General features: G+C 45.4%; 1 long non-coding RNA gene across 1 annotated transcript; it reads right to left on the reverse strand.

The window, feature by feature from the left end:
* Positions 1-1,306: 1,306 nt before the first annotated feature.
* Positions 1,307-6,576, reverse strand: LOC125705903 (uncharacterized). Its single transcript, XR_007381760.1, has 3 exons — positions 6,450-6,576; positions 4,473-4,557; positions 1,307-3,470 (listed from the first exon to the last, which is right to left on the reverse strand). It is a non-coding gene; the product is annotated as an uncharacterized LOC125705903 (long non-coding RNA).
* Between the last annotated feature and the right edge of the window lie 557 nt (positions 6,577-7,133).

The following is a 7,133-nucleotide window of genomic DNA, read 5'->3' on the forward strand; positions in this document are numbered from 1 at the left end:
CAACACAGCAATCGATCACCGCGCATATTTTGCGTACCAGTTATGTCAGTCCCTGAATACACATCTGCCAACTCATAGAAACAGTTTGAAAAATATCTAACTCATAAAACACACATGAGTCACACATCCATCCATCCTGAAGCAGTTAACCAGTGCTGGATTGTGGCAATCCTGTTTAACAGAGAGAAACACTAATCACCTGTCAAATGCAAGTGAAATGATTGACCTTTTTGTAAACATGGCTGCCTTTATTTATGGCATAACACTGCCTAACAGGTCCTGCCTAATAGTTCCCATCCTCCTGGTTTGATTAATTTTATTTTCACAACAAGATTATGCAAGAGAAACTATGAGCTCTGACAATACAGATTAATGCAGTGTGTTTTTTTTCCCTGGATGGAAATTCAATAGGCCCATACTGCAGCTTGCCTTGCTCTTCCATAAACGGTGGGCACTAACAGGCCAATGTGCTCCGTGGCCTAATCCTGAACTCTTACGCTGTCTTGCTTTGCTGTGGGCAGTCAGAGACCTGAAGGTGGCTCTGTAGGCCCGAGGGCAGGAGGAATAGACAAGCAGAACAACAGAGTAGGAACATTTGCACTGGGGAGGGCTTGGCTGATGTCAATACGATGATGGATGAATCCTTAAAGCCCTGTTTCGCATGCTTCGCTGCTCCTGACTCAGGCAGGCTGCCACACGCCTGGGTTTCGGTAGAGGATGAGGAGCTCGCAAGAAGCAGCTCCGTGAGTCTGGGCTCCACCGAAGCCCCATGGGTCTGGTGCGAGCGGGCAGGCATCCTTTGGCCAATTTAAAATCTACAGCTGAATGAGCTTTTCTTGCCTATGCAACACGAGCGATTCGCTGTTTTTGGTTCGGTCAATATTTCGTTGAAGAGAAGAGCAGCTGCAGCTGATTCCTGCCTGGGTCATTGTACAAACCCACTGCCTTCCACTAACCGTGAGAAAAAATATAACAGCAAACGTGACAATAAACGAAAGGAAGGAAACCGGGGAAAATTCATTCATTTATTCGGTTCAGGCTGCCAGTATTAACAAGCCCCTTTATTTTCCTCGTCAGCTAATTGGCAAATTCCAGGTTCAGAAATATAAGGAGTACCAAGGCAGTATTCCAGCCCACGCAGGGAGGGGGTGACGTCACAGAAAGTGAAAGGCAGCCTTCCAGCTACATGTGAGAGACAGGCGATTAGGCGTGAGATACCACCTTGCTTTGTTAAAGGGATGCCCTGCTGGCAGCAGAATCAGTAAAGGCATAAAAGGACAGAGTAAACTCACTCTGAAGCCCAAGCTCGATCTAAGCCATTTTTATTTATAAATGCTTCACTGTGAACAGAAAAATGCAGGGGATATGTTTTACCTGTTGAACTACTTGTCAGTATTTGGAACCAAAATGCTTTTCCATCAGCGTTTACGTTCATGCATGCATGTGTTTGTGTGTGTGTGTGTGTGTTTGTAGGGAGAAGAGGCTTTTTGTGAAGTGACAGTATCTTGTCACGTCACTGGGTGCTTACCACTCTAAAACAACCGCTTTAGGCATGATACAGAAAAGCATGAATATATCGAGGCAAGTCAGTGGTTGTTCCTTGAAACTCCACTCACATGGAATGTAAACCGTTAAGGTGCATAGATGAAAATGAAAACAAAATGGGTATAATTACATCAGAAAAAACACTGGGAACTGTCCTTTATAAAACAATGGATGGAGACAGACTGTCCAAATATTCCTGTCAACTTCCTCCTTCATTTGTATGTTTACCTGTAAGTCAGTTATTCCTTTCGTCAGAATCTTCATTTGCCAGCAATAATATATATATTTTTTCTTTTATGATAAGCCTGTCTTATGATAAGGGGCAGCGTGTGGCTCTGTGGGCTAAGCCTGTATACCTGTAATCACAAAGTCGCCGGTCCAAACCCAGCCCCCGCACGTCTGCGGGTCCTTGAGCAAGGCTCTTAACCCCTAGGTGCCCCAACAAATGGCTGCCTTTCACAGACAGCTTACTCCACAAAGAGCAAGTTGAGGGAGGCGTAAAAATGACGATTTTCCCACAGGGATTAATAAAGTATTGATCATTATTATTTGTCTGTATGCCTCTATGCTCATCTGTCTGCTAAATATCCCTGCATTGTTTTACTGTGACAGTTGAGTCTCTTTACGTAAGGGTACAACAGCAGAACTTCTGCTAAGACTTGAGCTGGGGACCTTCAGATTTATGTCCTTAACCGCTGCACCGCCTTTCCACACCCATTGTATCAACCCTGCATGGAGCTGATTTTCTGCAATGCTTTTATTTTCATGGGTATGTAGTGCCGCTTAAGTGACTTGTTTACCTTTGTCTTTCTATTATGTTTTTTTATATCTATGATTCATTGCTGCGCTGCTGCTTTTGATTTTAGTGACCTCAGTGATTTCAGAATGGTTTACAGCACCTGTGCACAAGCGTTCATATGATGCAGCACTTTTTTATGCTTCTGCAGATCTACAGCAGCACTGTAGATGGCGCTGCAGATGCAGATTGTAAAAGACAAAACACTTGGCACAAATTAAGTTTGTCCTTGAAAGTATTGCTTCTAGAACATGCTAGAAAGCACTAGGCAATGATTCATCGGACAGTGCCTGTTTTCGGTTATCGGGGGCGGGTGCAAAAAGGTCAAAAGTCTAAAGGGCTGCATGCTTCCTGCCCCGCTGCATGTCGATGTCTAGGGGCAGCACAATACTAAACAAAACAGGTTAGGACCAATAACTCTACGAACCCCAAATACTGCTTTTTGTTTGTTTCAGAGAAACTAACATCTGGCTCACAGAGAAGCTGATGTATGTAATCCTGAAAATACTGTTTGCAGTATGTCTCTGCCTCCCATGATGCTTTGCAGTTGTCTCTGTGTCCCATTATGCTTTGCAGCTGTCTCTGCCTCCCAAGGTACTTTGCAGCCATCTCTGCCTCTCATGATGCTCTGTGGCTGCCTCTGCCTCCCATGTTTCACTGCAGCCATCTCTACCTCCCATGATGCTTTGCAGCTGTCTCTGCCTCCCAAGATGCTCTGCGGCTGTCTGTGCAGCTCCATCTGCCTCTTGTTTCCCCCTCCCATGATGCTCTGCAGCCGTCTCTGTCTCCCGTGTTTCTCTGCGGTTGTCTCTGCCTCCTATGATGCTCTGCAGCCGTCTCTGCCTCCTATGATGCTCTGCGGCCGTCTCTGTCTCCCGTGTTTCTCTGCAGTTGTCTCTGCCTCCTGTGTTTCTCTGTGGCTGCCTCTGCCTCCTGTGTTTCTCTGTGGCTGCCTCTGCCTCCCTTGTTTCTCTGCGGTTGTCTCTGCCTCCTGTGAGGCTCTGCAGCCTTTTCTGCCTCCCTCTGCTTGCCTCCGTTTTCCTACTGCTGTTCTTCCAGTCTGGGATATGAACTCTTGTTTTTTTGTTTATTTATTAATCCCATTTGATGGTCTATGCTTTACTTAAACCTGGCAGGACACACAAATGGCAGATGTAAACCTGGCAGGACACACAAATGAAATTAAAAAGACAAACAGCAGCTAGTTTTGCACCAGATGTAACTCGATTGGTAAGAACCACACACTTCTGTCAATCTGAGTCCAGATGACAGTAAGTAGCCAGAGAAGATTGTAATGGATGACAGCAACACAGACAGTGCAGAAACAGGTCTGGGGATCGTGATATGGACCAGGTCTGTTACATCATCACCAACACCCCAAGGTACCTCTGCCTTTGACTTCCAGGTACAGTTCAAAACATTCATACATCTAGAACTGAACTGCAATGTGGAGGACAGGCAGTGCCACGCAACAGTAAAGCAAGTGTAGGTGCACCAGGGACAAACAGTGCTGCACTATAGCAAAGCAGATGAAGGCACAGCGAGGGCAGGCACTGTCGCCCGAGAGTACAGCAAGTGAAGGGGCATCAGGGGCAGTCAGTGCTGCACTAGACCAAGTATTGTTGCTTGATAGCAGAACAGATGAATGGGCACCACGGACAGACAATGTTGCACGATAGCAGAAGTGGTGAAGGTGCACCTGGGACAGGCATTGCCGCACGATAGCAGAGCAAGTGAAAGGGCATTTGGAGCAGGCAATGCTGCATGATAGCAGAGCAGGTTAAGGAGAACCAGGGGCAGGCATTGACGGGTGATAGCAGAGGAAATGAAGGAGCATCAGGGTCAGGCAGTGCTGCACGATAGCAAAGCAGCGTGCGTGTGGTCAAACCAGGAAATCAAAGACAGACTTGAGCTTGACTAAACAGAGGCAGTTCCCTGGGAGCTAATATTTGTGTGAATTGCTAAGATTACATAATGAAAAATCCTCTCCTACTACTGTGAGAACATTGTTTGCTAAAATCATAAGCAACATCTAAGAACAGGAAAATTAAAAGAACAGTCTTACAAGGTGAAAAGAGCACTACAATATAGATCATAAGATTTAAATCACATTATAATAAGATATAAATACCATGGCACAATACCAAGTCACAACACTTGAGGCACTGTTGATTATTTCAAGGCTCCGCAGAATCCCATTCTGACTGGCACAGGATCTGGAAATCCGGCATGTATGACATGTGAGACAAGACATGTGAGACAACTCTGCTAGCCACTGCACCACCATGCCACCCCAGCTATTACCACAGACTGTACTAAAAACCACAGACACACGTATGATTAAACCATGTTCCGTTTGAACAGTATGCTGTCATAGTTACAGGGGGTCATTCCGGCAGTTTCTTTGCTCCAGTTAAAGCTGAGCTTCCCTGGTCTGCTTGGACTGCTACTGAACTTTATTAGCCCCTTGACCATCTGCACCGGCTGCTAACCACAGCGGACTCTCCCCTTCCGTAGCGGCAGAAGGTCACTGGAGATCCCTCCACCGTGAGTGAAATCAAAGCATCCACCCGCATCCCGGCCCATCCTTCACCCCTGATTTAATGCCGGTGCTCATGGAGGGGGTATCGTCTCAGATCTGGTCGCAGGATGTTTATGCTGTCCTTCCGATAGCACACAAAGTACGAATAATGATGCATCTTTAACGCCAACATCGCACGTGTGCGTTAATGTCTCCAGCTCAGCCCAAAATATTAAACAGTGCATATGTTTTGAACATATGTTTTGGCTTGGGGATACCTACACATTTTCCTCATTAGAATACTGTTATATAGAGATTGTCAAACGCAGTCGTATACTTGCGTTTGGGACAGAAATATGTCCAGTAAAACCTAGAACTTAGGGGCCAAGTTGAGGGAAGCAACCTTAGTGACGTACCTTGGATTCTGAGTCCTGGTACAGATACCATGTTATGTTAAGATTAACACTCCAGCAGTCAAAGTTGTTTCAGTGCGGCTTCCTCATAGCGGTGGAACAAATAACAGTAGGACATACCAAAGTGCTTTCCCAGAGCACTGATGAGTCTGTTTCCTGGAATCACGGTGGGAAAATGACATATGTAGCCGGACAGCATAGTTTGCATAAGTGCATGTGTGTGTTTGTACTGGGAATGATTTTTCTGTTAAAGAAGATGCTCATGCATGTTAATCATAGATGTGACACACATCTGTAAGGCTGGTGTGTGTGCTGTGGGAAAATCACTTTTCCTTCTTTTGTGCTACTTTGAGTAAATCCTGCAAACAGACACGTGGCCTCAGATGCACAGATGAGGGTCTGCCTTTGATTAATCAAGAAAAATGTGAGCAATGAGATACAGATGATATATGACCTCCACGACCTCCATTTCTTCCCATGTCTGCCAGAGATAAAGGTCCAAGTGGGTTTTAAAAGGTGCGTTTATTGAATTTGTTCATCTAATAGCACTGGGTTAATGTCTAGTGTCAGATAGCCGGTCCAGACCCTGGAAGTCAATCCCCCAGGCCTCGACACTGCTTCACATTCGACTGCCAACAAATATCAGAAAATCGACAGAGAATTGCACCCTTATTTCTGCTAATGGCTGCTATAACTGTACTGCAGTGCTTTTTCCTTATTGACAGAGGTGGCAGTTTCAGGTCCAGGAAGTAAAAATCCAGACCATGATTTACTTTCAACCAACCAGATGAACACTCTGTGACTGTGACTCTTTATGCTCCACTGGTTGGTTGAAAGTAAATCATGGTCTGGATTTTTACTTCCTGGACCTGAAATTGCCACCTCTGCTTATTGATAACCATGGTGGAGTCCATGCATAAACAGAGCCTCCGCTGCCAAAGCAAGAGCAGACTTGGGGATAAAATACTCCGGATATGCAATCTGAGATTGGCAGTTAATAGGCCAAAATGTCTGCAGTAGTTAACTTAAGAAGATCCTATTGATGCATAGTCATGTCAAGCAAGTTATCATGTGCGGTAGGAACCGGCTATAGCAAATGTTAAGGAAAATTAACGAAAACTAAAAGGAAATGAAGTCCATTGCCATGACATAATAAATTCATGAAAGCACATACCTTTATAATGCTGTTATCAAGACGTCTGCAGAAAGTGATTTGTTGATGTACTGTGCTTCAAATCAGCGAGTCTGTTCTTGTTTTCATGGGACTGTAGGTCTGACCCCAGGCATTTCTCCGTACGATGTTCGGATAATGATCTGCAACAAAGGAAATGATTGGTTCTTCATTACCATATGCTCAGACTCCTCTCAATGAGTGGACCTGTCAAGTCCGTCCCCTCTGGCAGACGAGATGGAATTGGACGGTGATCCTGCCAGCATGTTCCAGACACTGATGGAAGCACTCCAGTCATTGTTAGAAACGGCAGCGGGTTAAACCCGAGACCGTTAATGGTCCTCAGCACCAGGCCACGATGCTGCCAGGCTTGCGGTTAAAAGTGCTGGTTCCAAGAATGAGCCTCTAGTTGCTCTGAAGAACTTCTTGCCAACAAATCATCTGAACTGTTCCTTGCCGAGCAAACAACAATTCGGGGAGGATCAATGGCCCCCTTCGCAGGGAAGATCAGAAGGCTATTGGTCTTACCAAAGCATGATACATTGTATTATGAAACCAAACACACATACACACACACACACACACACACACACACACACACATATTTATTGTTAAATCTTACAGATGTACCATCCACCTTTGTGAAATCAGGGGCGCCGCTAAGGGGGGGAAAGTTGGGACAATTCT

Source organism: Brienomyrus brachyistius, chromosome 1, assembly GCF_023856365.1.
Source record: "Brienomyrus brachyistius isolate T26 chromosome 1, BBRACH_0.4, whole genome shotgun sequence".
Lineage (NCBI taxonomy): Eukaryota > Metazoa > Chordata > Actinopteri > Osteoglossiformes > Mormyridae > Brienomyrus > Brienomyrus brachyistius.